The sequence below is a fragment of the Dreissena polymorpha genome, chromosome 1 (genome assembly GCF_020536995.1).
Source record: "Dreissena polymorpha isolate Duluth1 chromosome 1, UMN_Dpol_1.0, whole genome shotgun sequence".
NCBI classification, from domain to species: Eukaryota; Metazoa; Mollusca; class Bivalvia; order Myida; family Dreissenidae; genus Dreissena; species Dreissena polymorpha.
In genome coordinates, this window is record NC_068355.1 from 169,288,206 (window position 1) to 169,309,202 (window position 20,997).

Below are 20,997 nucleotides of genomic sequence, written 5' to 3' on the forward strand. Positions count from 1 at the left end.
AGTTTCTCATAGCAGGCATTTTCGATTATTAGCGCATTTTTGTCTATGGCGAATACAATTTTGTTTGGTTCCAAGGTTGCGGGTTATGAGCTGCAATACAATCTAATAAAGCGGATACATGTCAAACTATTAAATGATATAACGGATCGGAGCAATAAACGTTTTGGAGAGACGGAACAAAAAATAAAACTTAACACACCTGCGTCTTTCTAATGCCTGAAAAATCGGCAAACTGTCGTTTAGATTTCCCTTCTCTCGTCTTGATTAAATCAATCTTTTATTTCAAACAAAACTCCTTCTGTTTTCCCTTATCCATTTTGAATAATGACATACAGGTCGGTACATCAGATCCATCAGGAACAAAACCATCTTACTCAAATATATCTGTTAAATTATTCGCCGTATTTAATCTTTAAAGCGTGTACCAATCAATAACCAATAGTAAATGAGTAACATCTGATGATGATCAAGGCTTGATAATATAAGCTAATTGTCAATCAAGAATCAAGAGTTAAAAGGAAAAACAAGGGCCCACAATCTAACATCTGCGTTGCAATAGATGCCAAAAACTGTTGTTGTGAATCGTGGCTTTCTGGGTAAAAATGGCTTCGTACACAAATTCGATTGAATCACACCACTTAATCAAGTAAGGTGTGAAAATTACTGGTCGTTTAGCGGGTGTCAATCTAAGCAATTTTGTTGATCGGTACTGATTAAAGTTGTCGGAATAGCGGATTAACGGGTTCGTCGGATTAGTGAGTGTAACGATCATAGAAATAAAGAAGAAAAATTCGGGACTTAAAAATGTTGGTCGACTTAGCGAGTTGGTCGTAGTAACTAGGTGGTTGTTAAGAAAGTATCTACTGTATATGAAATAACATTATTCCGTGAGCTTATTTTTAAATGCGAATAATTATAAATATTTATCTCTTTAATTGCAAGTGTCAGGGGTTCAATATTTGTTGTGTAATTTCATCTGGTAATCCTTCACAAACTCTGTTCATATCTTCCCCTGAGGTCAAAACTGGTCACACCCAGGTTTTAAAATATTTATATACACTTGTATGGTATATAACTTGAAAAATCTACGACATCACTGGGGTTAAAGGTTTGATACATGGTATTTCACATTGCATCGTGGTCATCAACCAAATTTGTTCCAAGCATGCCCCTGGGTTAAAATTAATCCAGCCCTAATATACACTCGGTTTCCTTACACGTTTTCGTGACAATTACAAAAATTATCTCCTAAACCGAATTGGCTAGAGGGTTTTATATTTGGCATGTAACTTTCTTTAGTGATCCTCTGCAAAGTTTCATCCCCTTTTGGTATAAAACTGACCACTGATTTGTACAGACTTATTGAGTAAATATCTATAAACTGTGTTTTAGTATGTTCAAATTATGCCCTTGAGGTGAACAATTAACAAATATATTTAAAACTTTTATAACTGCCAACCGTTTTGCAGCTGTTTTAACATATTGTGTGTAACATTATATGATTGTCCACTGCTAATTTATAAAAAATCATGGCCCTTTGGTAAAAATCGGCCCAATCCTATGGGTTTCTTATTATTTGTATGGGATATAGTAACGACTGTAATTAAGTATCAAGTCTGTGTCAGAGTAATAAACCTAGATTAAAAACACAGTTAGTACAGAAACATCACATAACAGGTAAGTTTCTACTTCTCTGACAATCTGTCGTATGCAACTTAGGGCTTCAAGCCCCCTTGTTATTTATATACAAAATTGCATACACTTAAAAAAAACTGCTTTAAAAATGACCGTCCATATGTACATTGGCCCAATATCTTGTGTACTCAACTCCTCTTTAGCTTCTGTGCGGATTAATCTCAAACTTTAATGAATTAAGTTCATGTATGGACAACTTTAAATAAATAAATTAGCTGTAAGCAGTTATGGAATTATTATTACTCTATTTGTCTGATATTCCACCAATAGAATACATTATTCCCAAGCATGTGTATACTCAAAACCTCTTTAACAAATTGGCCGATTCTTCCCGCACTTTTACTGCAGAATGACCTTCATGTGTCTATATTCATATAAATAGGATTTCTAACTGTGACATGGATAGTAAATGTGAATTATGCAGAACATATACACGAATTGCAGTAACTTCATTTGGGAAATTGTTACGCAATCAAGGTTATAGAATTGGTTGCGAAAACTTCATCAAACACATCCCCCAACCCCTGTTTAGCCTATTCAGGATGCTCACTTTTAGAGAGATGCAAGGCGGATTTTCAAACTGAAAGATCAACACGTGCTCAGGCTCCTGTCTGTGACAACTATATATTTAACATTAGAATCTCTTGTGTGGGTAATATCAAATTATTTCAGAGATAACGAGAGAGATAAAGTTGGTGTATCTCTATCCAAACCCGAATGGTCGACACACAGACATTCCCAATGTACTTCCCTGCCTTTCAGAACAACAATCAAACCATGTTGTTGGACGTTCATGACTTAGATTCAGAACCAGTCTAGTTTTTGTCATGATAAATACTCTCAGCAAGTTTCATTATGATTGAATCATAAATGAGGGTTTTGGAGTTGTAACAAGTTTCGATCTTGTGACCGTGTTTTTACGCACATGGCCTTGATTCAATGATGACTTAGCTATTTGTAATGAACATTCTAACAAAGTTTCATCAAGATTAAGTCATAAATGTGGCCTCTAGAGTGGTAATATTGATTTCTAAGACTTTGCCTGGTGACCTATTTATTAGACGCACGTGACCCAAATCCAAACTGTTCCTAAATATTGTCTAGATACACATCCCGACCAAATTTCATCCAGTTAGGATGAACAAGAAATATATGGGCATATCATATATCCTGACTTTTAAATAAAGGTAGAACATTTGTGTTTTTTTTTAACTTATTAAATTAAAAACAAGGTGTAAGTAATGTTGTGTTTTTTTTTCACTAAATAGTCGCATATCAACCGCATTAAATGTTTGTTATGAAGTGCACGTATATCAAACAACATTATATCGTGCGGATCACATCATATGTGTCCTCACATGGCTCGCTGTGAATTTATTTCTTCTTCATTGAAACATATGGTATGTTGATATTTGATTAAGGCGCAGTTGTTTTTTCCGCACATTTAACTAACACTGTTACATCCGTGTCATGTAAAAATTTGTATTGTGGCATATGCGACCAGCGTAGCTTAAGCGAAGCATGCGCACGTGCGCGGTCTAGTCATGTGCTACGCCTTCCTCACTTACGTAGTGTGGTCATTGGCTACGCTTTCCTCTATAAAATAGCTTGCAAGGTGTCGTGGCATCCCCTGAGTATCCTCCTCAGTATTCATATCCTGACAAGACTGAGCGGATGCGAAGGCTGAGCTTCAGCTACCCTGGCAGCATAATGCATAAGATCCATTTTCACATGACGCGGGTCTTTAAACATCTAATTGCGGGTTGTGCATGGAAAATCAATCCACACTTATTTCCAATTTAAAATTGAAATCACGCTGTATTATTTATAGCAACTGGCAAATGCCATAAGCCTATTCTGACAGATTGACCGCTTACGTCACACATGTGTGGGTAGATAATTTAACGCTTTCCCTTCTATCATGGACACTATACTATTTCGGTAGCTGTGTCTCACAATACTCGTCGAATAGCATTTTCCGACAGGTTTTCATTTGTTTCTTTCCCTAAAGTTCGTGTTATTTTATATCTTGAAAGCAATACTGCGTTATCAACATAAGACGTTTACTGGTACGGCATTCTGTCTTCCCTGACGATTTACTAACCCAGCGCTGACACTGAACGTCTTCGGGAATTGGGGATGGGACTTACCGGTAACGCGGTTATACTGCATATGTTCCTGAGGATTATGCTAAAATCAGCCAATGGAATGCATGGATTATATCCATTTGGGTGAGCTGGCGTTATGTAAAGGTCATCTAATGTGAAAAGCTGGGTTAAACAGCTACAACGAAAAAGTAGCCTCTAAAGTGGTAACGAGCTTAAAGTTTACTATTCACGAAGCCGGGCAAAGGATGATCTCAATAGCTTACATTGGGCAGTTTGTGTTGAGGTTGGCTAAACGTGTTCAATTACACCAGTTGTGTTGAAAATCAGCTAAGTAATATATGGAGGGGGACAATCTCACATGCTGGTAAATATTTTTATATAAGTTTTACTCTACTAGCAGCATTACATTTTTGCAAGACACGAGTTGAACAATGAAATAGTTTGCTATTACGGCCATAACTTAAGTTGTTTAAACAAATAATAACCAAAAATAAAATTGCGCAGGCTCAACTGCTGATTGTTGTATTTGTATATTTGTATTATTCTAACGCTAATACTTTTTAGTAACCCAAGATACAAAGAAATGGGACTAACGGAAGGAAGGACAGAAAGTGGACAAACAAGGATACATATATATGTCCACCCCCTACCCCTAAAAACTAATGTGATAGTTGGAAATAAGCACATGTTTAAACAAGAGCACCGCCTTGCGGGTGCAGACCGCTCATCTATTTTCTTTTTAAAGGTGAAGGGACTCTCAATTTAAATTACAAAGGAGGGAGAGGTGGAGTGAAGAGGGGTGTATAGTGTGGGGGTGTGGACATTTATTACATTATCTTCCAAAAATGCGAATTTTCGGGGGGGGGGGGGGCTTCTTGGGTGCGATGGTTGGACTGTATTTCAAAATAAAATAATAAAAATAAATATTTGTGTTTTTTAACCGTTTCAAAAAAAAAATTGAGGGGTGGGGGGGTGGGGTGGGGGGTTATAGTGTGAGTGTGTGGTGGTCATTTGTGAGATGTTCTTAAAAAAAATTAGGGGCGGGGGATTCGGGGGGGGGGGGGGGAGGGGGGGGGGAGGGGGGGAGGGCACGGGGGATGGTTTGGGTGGAGTCTATTGTGGTATGTCAGGTAAGAGTAGTTTTATCAAAGTTTCAATCAAATCTAATCATAAATAAATAAGTTATGGCAATTTTAGCAACATTTAATAATTTTACCTTGAGAGTCAAGGTCATTCAAAGGTCAAGGTAAAATTCAACTTGCCAGGTACAGTAACCTCGTGATAGCGTAAAAGTATTTGAAGTTTGAAAGCAATAGCCTTGATACTTAAGAAGTAAAGTGGATCGAAACACAAAATTTAACCATATATTCAAAGTTACTAAGTAAAAAAAGAGCCATAATTCCGTAAAAATGACAACCAGAGTTATGCAACTTGTCCTTTTACTGTCCCCTTATGATAGTTTGCGAGTGTTCCAAGTATGAAAGCAATATCTATGATACTTTAGGGGTAAAGTGGACCAAAACACAAAACTTAACCAAATTTTCAATTTTCTAAGTATAAAGGGCCCATAATTCCGTCCAAATGCCAGTCAGAGTTACATAACTTTGCCTGCACAGTCCCCTTGTGATAGTTAATAAGTGTTGCAAGTATGAAAGCAATAGCTTTGATACTGTAGGAATAAAGTGGACACAAAACTTAACCAAATTTTCAATTTTCTAAGTATAAAAAGGGCACATAATTCTGTCAAAATGCCAGTCAGAGTTACATAACTTTGCCTGCACAGTCCCCTTATGATAGTTAGTAAGTGTTGCAAGTATGAAAGCAATAGCTTTGATACTTAAGGAATAAAATGGACCTAAACACAAAACTTAACCAAAAATTTCAATTTCCTAAGTATAAAAAGGGCACATAATTCTGTCAAAATGCACGCCAGAGTTATCTAACTTTGCCTGCCCAGTCCTCTCATGATAGTTAGTAAGTGTACCAAGTTTGAATGCAATAGAATTGATACTTTCTGAGAAAATTGGACCTAAACGCAAAACTTAACCGGACGCCGGTTTCAAATAAAAATTCAAAAAATAGATGAGCTAAAAAGTGATGCATATGCATATAAGAAGACATAGTGATAATCCTATAACTTAATAATGACACAAAGCAAACAAGTTTTAACAACCAAGAAATATGTCCCGCATTATCATGTAGGCCTACTAATAGGAGCTTAACCAACGTTGACACAGCACTAAAAAGAAGGGTTATTGCCAGTTTTTATCTTAAACATCATCGTGTGCGGTACAATGTTTTGACAAGGAGATAAGATTTCATATTGAGTGTCCTTAACCCAAAATTGGTAGCATTTTGTCAAGAGCTTAGTATCTCTTAAGCTCAACGTATTTGTCTTGGGAACTCTTCTGATAAAACATTCCCACGATGTCAACACACAATTATTTCTCCTTTTATAAACCTTTCAAATAATAAACATTTTTTTGGTCACCAGTCTTTATTTAATCATAAATGTTTTGTTTCAAAAATGTTATCGCAATCCATTTGCAAATAACAGATATGTGATGGCCCGTTTTACTCAAGCATACTTCATAACTTGAGCCACATAAAGGAAATATTCAGGCAGGTTTCATTGAAACTTGGTATGAGTGTATATATGGATAAGAAGATGATTCACGTCAAATGATAACTCAAACCATCTGTCAATAACGGAGTAATGGTCCTTTTTGCTTGAAAATACCATTTAAGAGGTTGTTTTTGCATTGAGCTGTATCTCCAATATAATATAAGCAACAGCAACAAAACTTACAACAGTTGTTTTAAATAATATGGGGCTTATATGAGCCCAATTAAGACCCATACCCTAGAGGCAAAGTCAAGGTCACACATTAAGGTCAAAGTCCACAAATTTGATTATGTATTCATACTTTAGCCTTTAATTTACAATAAAGAAGGAGATTCTGTAACTGTCTACAATTAGTCTCTTATATCTGGCTGTGTATCACAGGCAAAAGTCAGGTTCAGGTTCAAGGTCACACACTAAGATCAAATGTTTCACATTTTTCGGCATAGCTGTTTAACACATCATTTCACCTTAAATGGCCTTTCACATAACGCCATCAGACCGGCATGAATACACTTTATTGATTACATTGGCTGTTTTGATGTTTATCACCCAGAACATTGGAAATATCACTGCGTCTTTGAAGTATAGGATGTATTAGGTATTAATCCGTTTGCAACCAGTTTTCACCAAATTCATCTCTATTATGGATTAATTGCGATGAATTAAGCTCTCTAAGGGATGAATTCATCGCTAAAGATGAATTAATTCCTCTTAGAGATGAATTCAGCACAAGGGATGAATTCAACTGTACAAGGGATTAATTAATCTCTACGCATGTGCAGTCAATGTCAGCGGTGAATAGAGATGAAAAGGCGGTGTTAATCAACGCCGCAAACGAGTAGGCGGGGCATGGACATCTTTTTTTAGATGAGGATTTAATTTTGTCGGTTTTATGCATAATACAATTTATTAATGGTCTACCAGTGCACATTAAGGTCTCATTCTACATCTTGCATTGGTCCATTTGGATCAAACTTCTTTCTTTGACCAACACCCGGGCAGCCGGGGTAAATTTGACCTACTTTTGCTCAAACTTTAATATTTTGCTCTGAAAAGGCACATACTCTTGTCATGAAAACTCAGACTTGTAAACCAACTTTGAATTACAAACACACACGCATACTACAATTTATAATATTAGGATGCATGCATCATTGTGTTTCATAGCCTTAAACAACGCGCGTCACTTGTAAACACGACAAAGATTTTTTTGTATTAACACCTAAGATCATAAAACGAAACTGTGTGTGCATTTAACACGATACAAGTAGGATTATACATGATATATGCAATGCTGCACACGAACAATCCAATTCAGTATAAACTTCATGTTCGTGATCATTTGTCTTGAGTCACATAGTTAAACAAGATGCGTTTGTGAAACACAATGTCCACCTATAGGACGTTTGACCTTGAAGGATGACCTTGACCTTGACCCTTCACCACTCAAAATGTGCAGCTCCATGAGATACACATGCATTTCAAATATAAAATTGCTAGCTTCAATATTGCAGAAGTGACATTACATGAGCAATTTTGACCCATATATTTGACCTTGAAGGATGACATTGACCTTGACCTTTCACCACTCAAAATGTGCAGCTCCATGAGATACACATGCATGCCAAATATCAAGTTGCTATATTCAATATTGCAAAAGTATTCATAAAAAATAAGCGATTTGGGCCACATATATTTGACCTCTGACCTTGAAGGATGTCCTTGACCTTGACCTTTCACCACTCAAATTGTGCAGCTCCATGAGATACACATGCATGCCAAATATCAAGTTGCTATCATTAATATGTCAAAAGTATTCATAAAATAAGCGATTTTGGCCACATATAATTGACCTCTTACCTTGAAGGATGACCTTGACCTTGACCTTTTACCACTCAAAATGTGCAGCTCCATGAGATACTCATGCATGCCAAATATCAAGTTGCTATCTTCAATATTGCAAAAGTATTCATAAAATGAGCGATTTTGGTCACATATATTTGACCTCTGACCTTGAAGGATAACCTTGACCTTGACCTTTTACCACTCAAAATGTGCAGCTCATTGAGATACACATGCATGCAAAATATCAAGTTGCTATATTCAATATAGCAAAAGTTATTTCAAAATGTTAAAGTTGGCGCAAACAGACCAACCAACCAACCAACAGACCAACCAACAGACCAACCAACAGACCGGGCAAAAACAATATGTACCCCACTACTATAGTGGTGGACATAAAAATCTTATTGTTGCGGCATAGTTTATCCTGAAATGTTTTCGCGATTCATGATTTTCTTGTCGTAGGTAAATCCGTGAAAAGTCGGACGACTTTAAAAGTCGGACAATTGACAATGAAACACATTATAAACAATCCAGTTAGAGACTTGTAAATCCCCAGTAACACGCATTTAGTACACCTAGTCACTCACTTTGAATAATACATTTGTACAGTAAAAAAACAACATCATTTATGTCAACACAAAACCAACGATGTTGCACACACAGCTTATGACGATAAGCACATGATTGTTTCTACAAAGCGTGCAATTTGAATGCTAAGGTTCGTTCAGTGATTGTCATTGCTCAACGGCGATACGATTGTACATGCATTAAGATATTGTTATAATGTTAATGAGATAATATTAATAGTTATATGGAGAATATCGGAAAAATAATTGTGTATTTGAAGAAATTTAAAGTCTCCGGCACTGAACTACATATTTTGTATTTCAGTTAAAACTCAGACATGCGAAAAAAAATGAAATAAGCAAGTCTCAACAGGCCTCTTTAATGTTAGACTTATATTCACGTATGCACAAGTTTTATGTTCATATTCAGAACATAAGGTAACTTAAATTAATGTGTTGTTATTATTATTAGTAGTAGTAGTAGTATCTAATAACAAAGAAACAACAAACAAAACAACAAATGAAGACGTTTATTTCGTATTTGAATTCGCTTTATATCTCGACTTTACTCCCCGCAAATTTTCTTAGTGGAGCCCTAATTAGGTCATCCACTTAGAAATTTTGCATCAAGTAAAGTCGAGATATAGAGCGAATATTACGATGAAATAAAAGCCAGTAACTTTCTTCCTAATATGGCTGGAAATTGAGCGGAATAAAAATAATAATACAAGTAATAAAGGGTACCAAACGACGAAAAACACCTGCCTCGGCATGGACGTCGCCATCTTGTCTGTCACGTGATAACCCCGTCTGATATATGCCAATGATCAACGAACAATATATGGCTTTCTTACAAGTTTTTTATCTGAACTAAATATTTTCTCACCTTCAGCAGGGCTCAACATTAACGGTTGTCCTATTACGTTTGGGTGCCGGCAAGTTATTAAATTAGGTTATTTAAAAACCTAGTCGTCTGGTCAGGCAGTTCCGGGCAAGTAGATTTTCAAAGTACTTGCCTGGCAAGTCAAGTTAGTTATGAGTTGAACATCGAGCCCTGAACAGTTTTGCATGACAATAATAATGTTCCTTCTTGATATTATTCAGACTTTATGTAACTTATAATAATTGTTTGAGAACAAAAAAGTCAAATATGCGTTCATGTATTTCATTCTTCATTAGAGAAAAGTAAGATTCAAGGTGCTACAAATACAAAAGTCTGCACTGACACAAAGACATGTCTCGAGACCAGCCATAAAGCTAAAGCTATTCAATGCAGCATGTTTTTCCTTTTGTTTTATGACAATGAAAGCAAGGCCTGAACATAAGCTGATTTATAGCCAACGAACAATTGAAGTGTATATATAATTGTGTATTAAAGAAAATGAATAAAATGCCATCAACAAGGATTTTCTATACACAAATGAACAACACAAATGGAAAGTTCATTAATATTTAATATCCCTTGTATGTTTTACGTTTCTGATAAATTGTATTACTTTCGTTGTTTTTATGCCCCCGGAAGGGTGGTGAAAGGTCAAGGTCAGGGCTTCCTTCAAGGTCAAAGGTCAAATATATGGCTTTGAAGCGGTGCAGTAGGGGGCATTGTGTTTCTGACAAACACATTACTTGTTCTTCATTTTTGTAGTAATTGTCTAATTCAAGTTAGACTTGAAAATACATACCATATACATATGGTACTATAAAATTATTACTGGTATACATAATTAGGGATCTTTTGTAATTTGAAGACTATAAACTTAAATCTGGTGTTAACAGTAATCGCGTTAGGAAAAAAAGTTGAATCATTTAATAATGGCAGTGGCTAGCCCTACGGCCCCGTACGACTAGACAATAGGCTAGCCGTATTGCCCCGAATGGCCAGCCTATTGGCTAGTCGTACGGCTCTGTACGTATAGCCTTTCCTTTAGAGACTGTCTAGCCGTACTTCTTAATAAAGTATAGAATTGTCATTGGGTGCTGTTAATCAGTAATAAGATTGTTTAAGCTCATAAAAGTACACAAATTTCTCATCCGTTTCAGCTTCCTTTCATGAAATACGGTTTCTTATTTGATTCTTTAATTAGTCCACATTCCTTAGTATGGAATGAAAACTGATTTAAAGAGTTGCAACATTGATATTATGAAATTCAATGACGGCAGCCGTCAAAGGGAGGTCTAAGAAATTGAATTACACAAATAATTGAATTTTCGTTTAGACTGTTAGACAATTGATTAAAAGATGGTTTCATACATATTTCAAGTAGCGTTGTATTACATATTCTTTCTTGATTATACAATATAGATAACATATTTCAAGTATCGTCAACACATATAGAAGGTAGAACGGATAATCATTTTCAACATGAGCAATAAAGTGCGTAGATGTATAAACGAGGCAGGTAATCAAGTGTAGTTTGTATAATTTCTCGTGCATCGCGCTTAGTGGTTCTTTTCAGTTACATGATTTAAGATATGAGCAACCTCATGTGTCATACATGCAAAAAACGAAGACACGGATAAGCCTGTGTATTCACACTGTCTAATCAGCGTCTTTTCACGTAAATTTTCCTCTTATTTGTTTTGTTATAAACTTTTCTGATTGTGATGTCGCAATTTTCATTGACTTAGTTAAGATTATTTACTATATATTGAATGTATGCATTTCATACAGGGGTTTTCCTCGCTTCATTGTGAAGAGGCCCTGGCCTATGGATTTTGGGAAGAAATTGCTAATTTTGGGAAGAATTCTCTCTAAAATTACTGCTTTGGGAAATGAAAAGGCTGATGTAAGTTAGGATGTTGGGGAAAACTGCATGATTTTCAAGAAATTTTTATTTGGGATATAAGAGATATTTGTTATATAAGGCTGAAAACCCCTGTGATATGTGCATGTACAATGTGTATTTACCGTATAAACAGTACAGGCACCATGTACTTAAACAAACGCCACTCGACGCGGTGCTCATTTCACTGTGTTCGCTTACCAATATGAACCCCACAATGGGTGTTCAGATCAAATGTCGCGGGGGCTGTTTATATCCATAATATCTACCGCGGTGTCCATTGTGTCCGCTAAAAATAATAATTGAACATAAAAGTATTGTATTGATCCCTTTCATTTAAAAGTGATAATGAATAATGTATTTCACACCCATGCTCATTACAGTGTTTTCTGTCTCTATAAACGCCGCGTTTAAAAGAAAACTGTGTTCGCACGTAGCTGTATGAAAACGCACCTGGAAAAGTGATAATTGCGTGTTTGATTATGCAATTCACAGTTTAAAGCCATGCAGAACTCATAACTGATTGTAGTAATCGTATTATCCCGAGTCTCTTGATTCCCCGATACATACATATCAACTGTCTCAATCGCATACATGCAACTTCTCCCATCTTTTTCCATTACTCGATAATCCCATATATGCCCGATTTCCATTTTTAAAAGCAAATTTAATATGGTTGTGTAATATAGACGATAATATTGACAAGAATGTCAACAACACAAACGTTGGCAATTTTGGAAAGTATCAAATGACTTTCAGCATATGATTCTATTAAAAGACTTGATGAAATAGGCATCCAATCGGGCCAACATGCGTAAATAACTTAATGTGGTGTGCGCGCATAGTGTACAGTTCGTGTTCTGTTACAAATTTTAGTCACAGAAATACATGTATATGCACATGAGATCTTCGTGTCCAGTTTTTGTCTTCACAAAAAGCGCGCGAAAAATAGGCATGGGTGTATTTATTTATACACACAAAACTGTGAAGAGCAGACAACATTGTAAAAGCTTCGTTGCGAATTTCCATTTAAGTATCCGGGGTATCTCGCAAATGATTTAGAATTGGCATTGCACATAAAGTTCCATGTACAGTTCATGAATATTCTTGGACAACGACCAATGAACAACCTGAGCCTCAGATATATTTAGATTTCTTTCAACATGTATAAGGCATTTTCTGGAAATCGGGAGAAACATAACGCGATATTTTGAAAATAAACCAACTTTTTTTTTTTAATTTAATTTGTCATTATTATTTATATTTTGTGTTGTCTGTGTACGTTTGTTTGGTTCTCATTTGTTTTCAGCAAATCTTATGAAAATAAATATCGTAATTGTAAATGTTTAAAGCAAGTCCCGGTTTTCGATATCATAAACGAGAATTACTTCGATATTTTAAATGACATGTAAAACGATTGTTTTGACAGAAGACACGTGCTTATATGAAGTTTGTGTTTCGAATACATAGGATCTTGGATTTTCGGTGCTTGTTTGGGTAATATAACAAAGACGCATTCTGCGGTTTTATTTAGGCCTTTTGTACAGACCCCCTACCCCCCACACCCCACGAAATGTCACCCATCGGGAAAAGTGACAGCGGACAGGCGTTTTTGTACACGGTGCCTGTACTGTACTCCATAACTGTGAAATAAATTTACATGTCCATACCTAAAACAAATGTACTGATTATCTTGCAGAACGTTCATATAGCGAAAAACAATCATCATCTAATCAGCCTGCGTGGTAGCACACAATTTTAAGTGCATGCATTAGCATGTTTTCAAATTACGCGTGAAATAGAAATCTGCACATAGATATCATCAATAAATAATCTGAATATTTTTTTGTTATAACAGCTGTACGACTAGACAGTCCCTATATGAAATGTACGTACGACTAGCCTATTGGCTAATTTTACTGGGCCGTACGACTAGCCACTGTCTTTAATAATATCATCAGGTATTAAAATGTAATTGTAAATCAATTAGGGTCTACTTTATTTGTACACTAGTGATCAGTCCAAATTTACTGGATATGACCACTAGAGCTATTACCATTTGTTTATAATGTAAGGAAACAAAGTTTGGCTAGCAATGAATAACATTTCTCATCCATTTTTAGCTCTACTATTATTATTAAATATAGATATATAGTGGAGCTATCCTTCTCAACCCGGCATCGGCGTTCCCGTAAGCGTTGTAATGTTAGTTTTCCTACCACCTCAAATATTTCTATGTCCCTTGACATATTGCTTTTATATTTTGCATAATTCTTTACCAACATGATCCCAACCTATTAACAAGAGCAGACAACTGTATCAAGCCTTTTGTAAAAATTGTGGCCCTTTATTCACTAAGAATATGCATCTTATTGATAAATCTATGAGAAAGTTTGTGTACCACCTCTAATATTTTCTATGTCACTTGACATATTGCTTTCATATTTTACATACTTCTTAACCAAAATGACCCCAATCTATAACAGGAGCAGACAACTGTAACAAGCATTTTGTAAAATTTATGACTCTTTTTCCACTTAGAATATGCAAGTTATTGATAAATCTGTATATATAAGTTTGCGTACCACCTCAAATGTTTTCTATGTCCCTTAACATATTGCTCTCATATTTTGCATACTTCTTTACTAATATGACCACATTACTAACATGACCACAATCTATAGACAAGAGCAGACAACTGTATCAAGCATTTTCTAAGAATTGCGTGCCCTTTTTGAAACATAGAAAATTCAAATTTTGGTTAAGTTTTGTGTTTAGGTTCACTTTATTCCTAAAGTATCAACGCTGTTGCTTTAATACTTGCAACACTTACAAACTATCGTAAGGGGACTGTGCAGGCAAAGTTATGTAACGCTGACTGGCATTTTGACAGAATTATGGCCCTTGTTATACTTTAATCTTAGATAATTTAAATTTTGGTTAAGTTTGTGCTTTGGTGCATTTTACTCCTAAAGTATCATAGCTATTGCTTTCAGACTTGGAAAACACGCTAACTATCGTAAGGGGACTGTACAGGGCAAGTTTTATAACTCTGGTTTGCATTTAAACGGAATTATGACCCTTTTGTGTCTTAGTAACTTTGAATATGTTGTTAAATTTTGTGTTTAGATCCACTTTACTTCTTGAACTTTGGATTAATATTATTATGTGAGCACACCATATCACATAAGTTGTTTTAAATTGCTTATTAGTGATATATTTATGATATGTTTGTGGTTATTTATGCCAGAAAATAGTTTATGTTGCTAATTATACCCACGTTTTTCGGAGAAAAAGTGGGGATATTGTATTGATGTGCGTCCGTCCGTCCGTTCGTCCTGGCCACCTGCTCCTCCTACACTATTAGCACTAGAACATTGAAACTTACATACATGGTAGCTATGAGCAAATGTGCGACGGTGACAGTGACGGAATTTTGATCTGACCCCTTGGTCAAAAGTTATGGCGGTTGGGGCGGGGCCGGGTCAGAGATTTTCACTCATTTTTTTTTATGTTATTTTACATTAACTTCTTCATTTCTGCACCGATTTACTTCGAACTGATACTGAGCCTCTCTTATGACACTAAGGTCAATCTCAACTATGCATGGCCCCATTACCAACCCCGGGGCACCCTGGCCACAAAGGCCACGCTCACCCAAAATTGCCTTTTACTATAATTTCTTCATTTCTACACCGATTCACTTCAAATTGATACTGAACCTCTCTTATAACAATACGGTCAATCTCAGCTATGCATGGCCCCATTACCAACCCTAGGGCACCCCGCCCACATAGGTCACGCCCACCCAAAACTGCCTTTTACTATAATTTCTTCATGTCTACACCGATTCACTTCAAATTGATACTGAACCTCTCTTTTGACAATACGGTCAATCTCAGCTATGCATGGCCCCATTACTAACCCTGGGGCGCTCCGCCCAAATAGGCCACGCCCACCCAAAATTGCCTTTAACTATAATTTCTTCATTTCTACACCGATTCACTTCAAATTGAAACTGAACCTTTCTTATGACAATACAGTTAATCTCAACTATGCATAGCCCCATTACCAACCCTGGGGCGCCCCGCCCACATAGGCCTCGCCCACCCAAAATTGCCTTTTACTATAATTTCTTCATTCCTACACTGATTTACTTCAAATTGATACTGAACATCTCTTATGACAATACAGTCAATCTCAACTATGTAAGGCCCCATTACCAACCCTGGGGCGCCCCGCCCATAAAAGGCTACACCCAACCAAAATTGTCTCTTACTGTTATTTCTTTATTTCTACACCGATTCACTTCTAATTGATACTGAACTTCTCTTATGACAATACGGTAAATCTCAACTATGTATGGCCTCATTACCAACCCTGGGGCGCGCCGCCCATAATAGGCCACACCCACATAGGCCATGCCCACCCAAAATTGCCTTTTACTATAATTTCTTCATTTCTACACCGATTCACTTCAAATTGATACTGAACCTTTCTTGTTACAATACAGTTAATCTCACCTATGCATGGACCCATTAACAACCCTGGGGCGCCCCGCCCACATAGGCCACGCCTACCCAAAATTGCCTTTTACTATAATATCTTCATTTCTACACCGATTCACTTCAAATTGATACTGAACGTCTATGCATGGCGCCATATCCAACCCTGGGGCGCCCTGCCCACATAGGCCACGCCCACCCAAAATTGCCTTTTACAATAATTTCTTCATTTCTACACCGATTTACTTCAAATTGATACTGAACATCTCTTATGACAATAAGGTCAATCTCAACTATGTATGGCCCCTTTACCAACCCTGGGGCGCCCCGCCTATAATAGGCCACACCCACCCAAAATTGTCTTTTACTATAATTTCTTCATTTCTACACCGATTCACTTCTAATTGATATTGAACTTCTCTTATGACAATACGGTAAATCTCAACTATGCATGGACCCATTACCAACCATGGCGCGCCCCTGGGTCAAACATGCGGCGTGGGGATACGCGTCAGCCTCTGCCGCGCCATTTCTAGTTTTACCGATTAAAGTGCCGCCTGGATTCAGGGCGCTGAAATTTCTATGATAAACTGTGCTAGAGGTTGCAACTGCCAGCGACCCGTAGGGTCAATATAGCTGGGAGTTGGATTATTGCAACTAATATATGAGCAAGACTGGGCTAGAATTTGTAAAATAATGCACTTTGTTGGCGATAACTAGTATACTATATAGTGTAAATAACGTGCAACAAATGAGAATTAATGGTGGAAATTGAGTATTCCCAATTTTTGTTTAAACAAATGAGTACAGAGTGATTTAATTAATTAGCAATAATTATTTTTAACAATAGGGCCTGAAATGCCCAAAGTCGCTCACCTGAGATAAAAGATATTATTGGGAAAAATCTTCTGACCAAGTTTCACGAAGATCGGAAAATAAATGTGGCCTCTAGAGTGTCAACAAGGTTTTGCTATAGCCATATAAGGAAAAATGCCATGCCCCCTGGCAGCCATGTTTTTCAACCAACCGGCATCATTTTTCAACTCTTCCAAGATATTATCGGGATGAATCTTCTGACCAAGTTTCATGAAGATCGGACAGTAAATGTGGCCTCTAGAGTGTTAACACGATTTTACTATAGCCATATTAGGAAAAATGCCCCGCCTCTTGGAAGCTATTTTTCAAGCAAACATTATTATTTTCGAACTCATCCAAGATATCATTGAGACCAATCTTCTGACCAAATTTCATGAAGATTGGACAATAAATGTGACCTCTAGAGTGTTAACAAGGTTTTACTTTAGCCATTTATAGCCATATAAGGTAAAATGCCCCGCCCCTGGTGGCCATGTTTTTAGAGCAACCAAAACCATTTTCAAACTCATCCAAGATATCATTGGGACAAATTTTCTGACCAAGTTTCATGATGATCGGAAAATAAATGTGACCTCTAGAGTGTTAACAAGATTTTACTATAGCCATATAAGGAAAATAGCCCCACCCCCGTGGTGGCGATGTTTTTCAACCAACCAGCATCATTTTTGAACTCGTCCAAGATATTATTGGGATTAATCTTCTGACCGAGTTTCATGAAGATCGAACTATAAATGTGGCCTCTACAGTGTTAACAAGATTTTACTATAGCCTTATTTAGTCATATGAGGAAAAATGCCCGCCCCTTGGCGGCCATGTTTTTCAAGCAAACGTAACCATTTTCAAACTCATCCAAGATATCATTAAGACAAATCTTCTGACCATATTTCATCAAGATTGGACAATAAATGTGGCCTCTAGAGTGTTAACAAGGTTTTACTATAGCCATATAAGGAAAAATGCCCCGCCCCCTGGCGGCCATGTTTTTCAACAAACCTTGACCTTGACCCCAGTGACCACAAACCTCATCAAAAGGTACAGGTCCATGCAAGGTACCTACATGCCAAATATGTAAGAGATCAATAAAGTATTGAAAGTGCTATGAGAAAATGTAACAAAAGTGTGACGGAAAAATCTATTATTAGCCTCAGTGACCTTGGCCTTGACCCCATTGACCTCAAACCTCATCAAAAGGTAGAGGTCAATGCAAGGTACCTACAGGCCAAATATGAAAGAGATCGGTAAAGTATTGAAGGTGCTACGAGAAACTGTAACAAACGCATGACGGACAAATCTATTATTAGCCTAGGTGACCTTGACCCCAGTGACCTAAAACCTCATCAAAAGGTACAGGTCCATGCAAGGTACCTACATGCCAAATATAAAAGAGATCGGTAAAGTATTGAAGGTAGTATGAGAAACTGTAACAAAAGTGTGACGGAAAAATCTATTATTAGCCTCAGTGACCTTGACCCCAGTGACCTCAAACCTCAACAAAAGGTAGATGTCCATGCAAGGTACCTACATGCCAAAAATGAAAGAGATCGGTAAAGTATTGAAGGTGCTATGAAAAACTGTAACAAAAGTGTGACAGAAGGAAGTAAGGAAGGAAGGACAAACTGGCAACTATATGCTCCCCGAAAATAAAATTAAATAAAAAGAAAAAATACCCGCACGTGATGAAATATAGCATTAAACAAGATGCGTTTGTGAAACACTTTGTCCACCCCCCATATGTTTGACCTTTAACCCTAAAGGATGACCTTTTACCACTCAAAATGTGCAGCTCCATTAGATACACATGCATGCCAAATATCAAGTTGCTATCTTCAATATTGCAAAAGTTATGGCCAATTTTAAAGTTTGACGCAAACAAAAACAAAAAAACAAAAACAGACAATGCAAAAACAAAATGTCCCCCAGTATAGACTGGGGGACATAAAAAAAGAAATTGAACTGAAAAACCTGCGCACACAAAAACAGTGACAAAACTTGGAATACTGTCTTATCCTTGCAGTGTGACAGCTGACAATGAAAAATTAGGACACTGAAGCGTTGAGGTGGCTTAATTCTGATATGCCACCAAGAGATTAATGGATTTTCTTTTTCACAAGACTAATTACATGTATGCAAGTTTTTTGGACTTGAACAATGCAAGGCTCATGTTTCATTCTGAAATAGTGTTTTCTTACAATGTTGCAGAAGTTGAAAAATAAATTGAGATTTTATGATGTTTCGTTATGACTTAAGATGATAAAAGAGATGTCTTATTTGAATGTTAGATGTTAATAGTTTATGCAAAGTTTCACAGTATATTCATGCAGTTAATTGATTTCAGTGTTATGAAATTACACGTAGTATGAAATTTAAGTGTGTTTTTTCGTTCAAATTTGGGTCCGGTAGGGCGACCCTTTCCCAATGGAAAGTATATATTTTTTTCAAATGGGACCTAAAAATGTCCAATCGTCTTAAGTATCAAATGAATCTCGGCATATGTTTGTATTGAAAGATTTGATAAAATCAGCTCCAGTTCAGGACAGAGGTATTCCAACATGCATCACCCGACACAGTGTGCACGCATTGTGTATAGTCCATGTTCTGTTTTTTAGGCAACAAATACATAGTACACATAATTACTTCCTTTGTGCTGATAAAAAGCAGGCTAAAATTGGCGTAGGTGTATTTATTTGTAAATAAAAAATTTGTAGTGCGGACAACATTTTAATCACATTATTTTCTATTAAAATTTTCGTTGTGAATTTCAATTTAAGTACCAATGTATCTCGCGAATTATTAGGCATTGACAAATCCTGTGAATAAAATTCAAACACGCTGTATCGTTATTGTTACGCTCTTTTAGTGTGTTCATTATTAAAACAATAATTGTACTGTATACTGATTGCACAAAGCTTTCTGTAAAGTACATTTCTTATGCAACGACCAATAAACAACTTAATTTATATTGAGATTTCATGCACCATGTACAAGTCATTTTCTGGAAATCGGGGAACAAGTCAAAGTCAAGTCTGTGAATAAAAACAAAAAAAAACAATTAGTTGTATTTAAATTGTGCTTGTATGGGCCATACAACACAATCCCAATAGCTATTTTCAGTAGCACACATGTTCACAAACTAACAAGTTTGAGTAATAAACCATAGAGATAATGATCTCAAAATCTGCATGGAGTCGTAAATGAAACAAAATGCAGACAAATCAAAAGATTCACCGCCTAATGTTTAAGTGCGAAAATCTATATTTCCATTTCCATTTTCATTGCATTTCTTATTGCATTCGCATACGATTGTATTAGCTAACATGGGTGTGGGGAATGTCATGTCCGGACTCTCCGACAAGAGGAGGACATAAAATTACCACACCCGATATCTGAAGCAGCAGAAGGAGACGAAGCATGTGTGTGCTACTTGCGGTGTCCATCTGTGTAGGGATGGATGTTTATAGAGGTATCACAGCCTGTGATGACTTATGACTCCGTGCTATGACACGTTTTTCTTAAAAGCTTTATGCAATCAAGAAAATGTTAGCCTGGACATTTGGTTTTGGAATTTCATTACCATATTGCTGCGACTTTTTAAGTCTCTATACAGTACCCGATTATTCTGTATTATCACGACTTCCATTTTTAAAAGCAAATTCTGTTCAATATTGCTCAAGAATTTGTTAAAACAAATGTTTGCCATTTTTCCATGATCCAAAAATAAGCGAAATGGCAATATTAATTTTGCAGGGCCACTGTGCTCAATCTGCCTGGGGGGGGGGGAGTCTGGTATTATATTATATGAGGAAGAAAGCAGTATTTCTTTATAAAAATGTCACTTTTACTCAAGCAAAACTATATAATCTGCTTTGGGATAGTAAGATTGTCTTGTAACAAAAGTGCTATTTTCTTCCAACAAAGCCAAGAAAAACATAAAAAACTCAAAAGTTAAGACATAATCTGTCTCAAATTGACGTCATTTATGTATGGTATATGTCA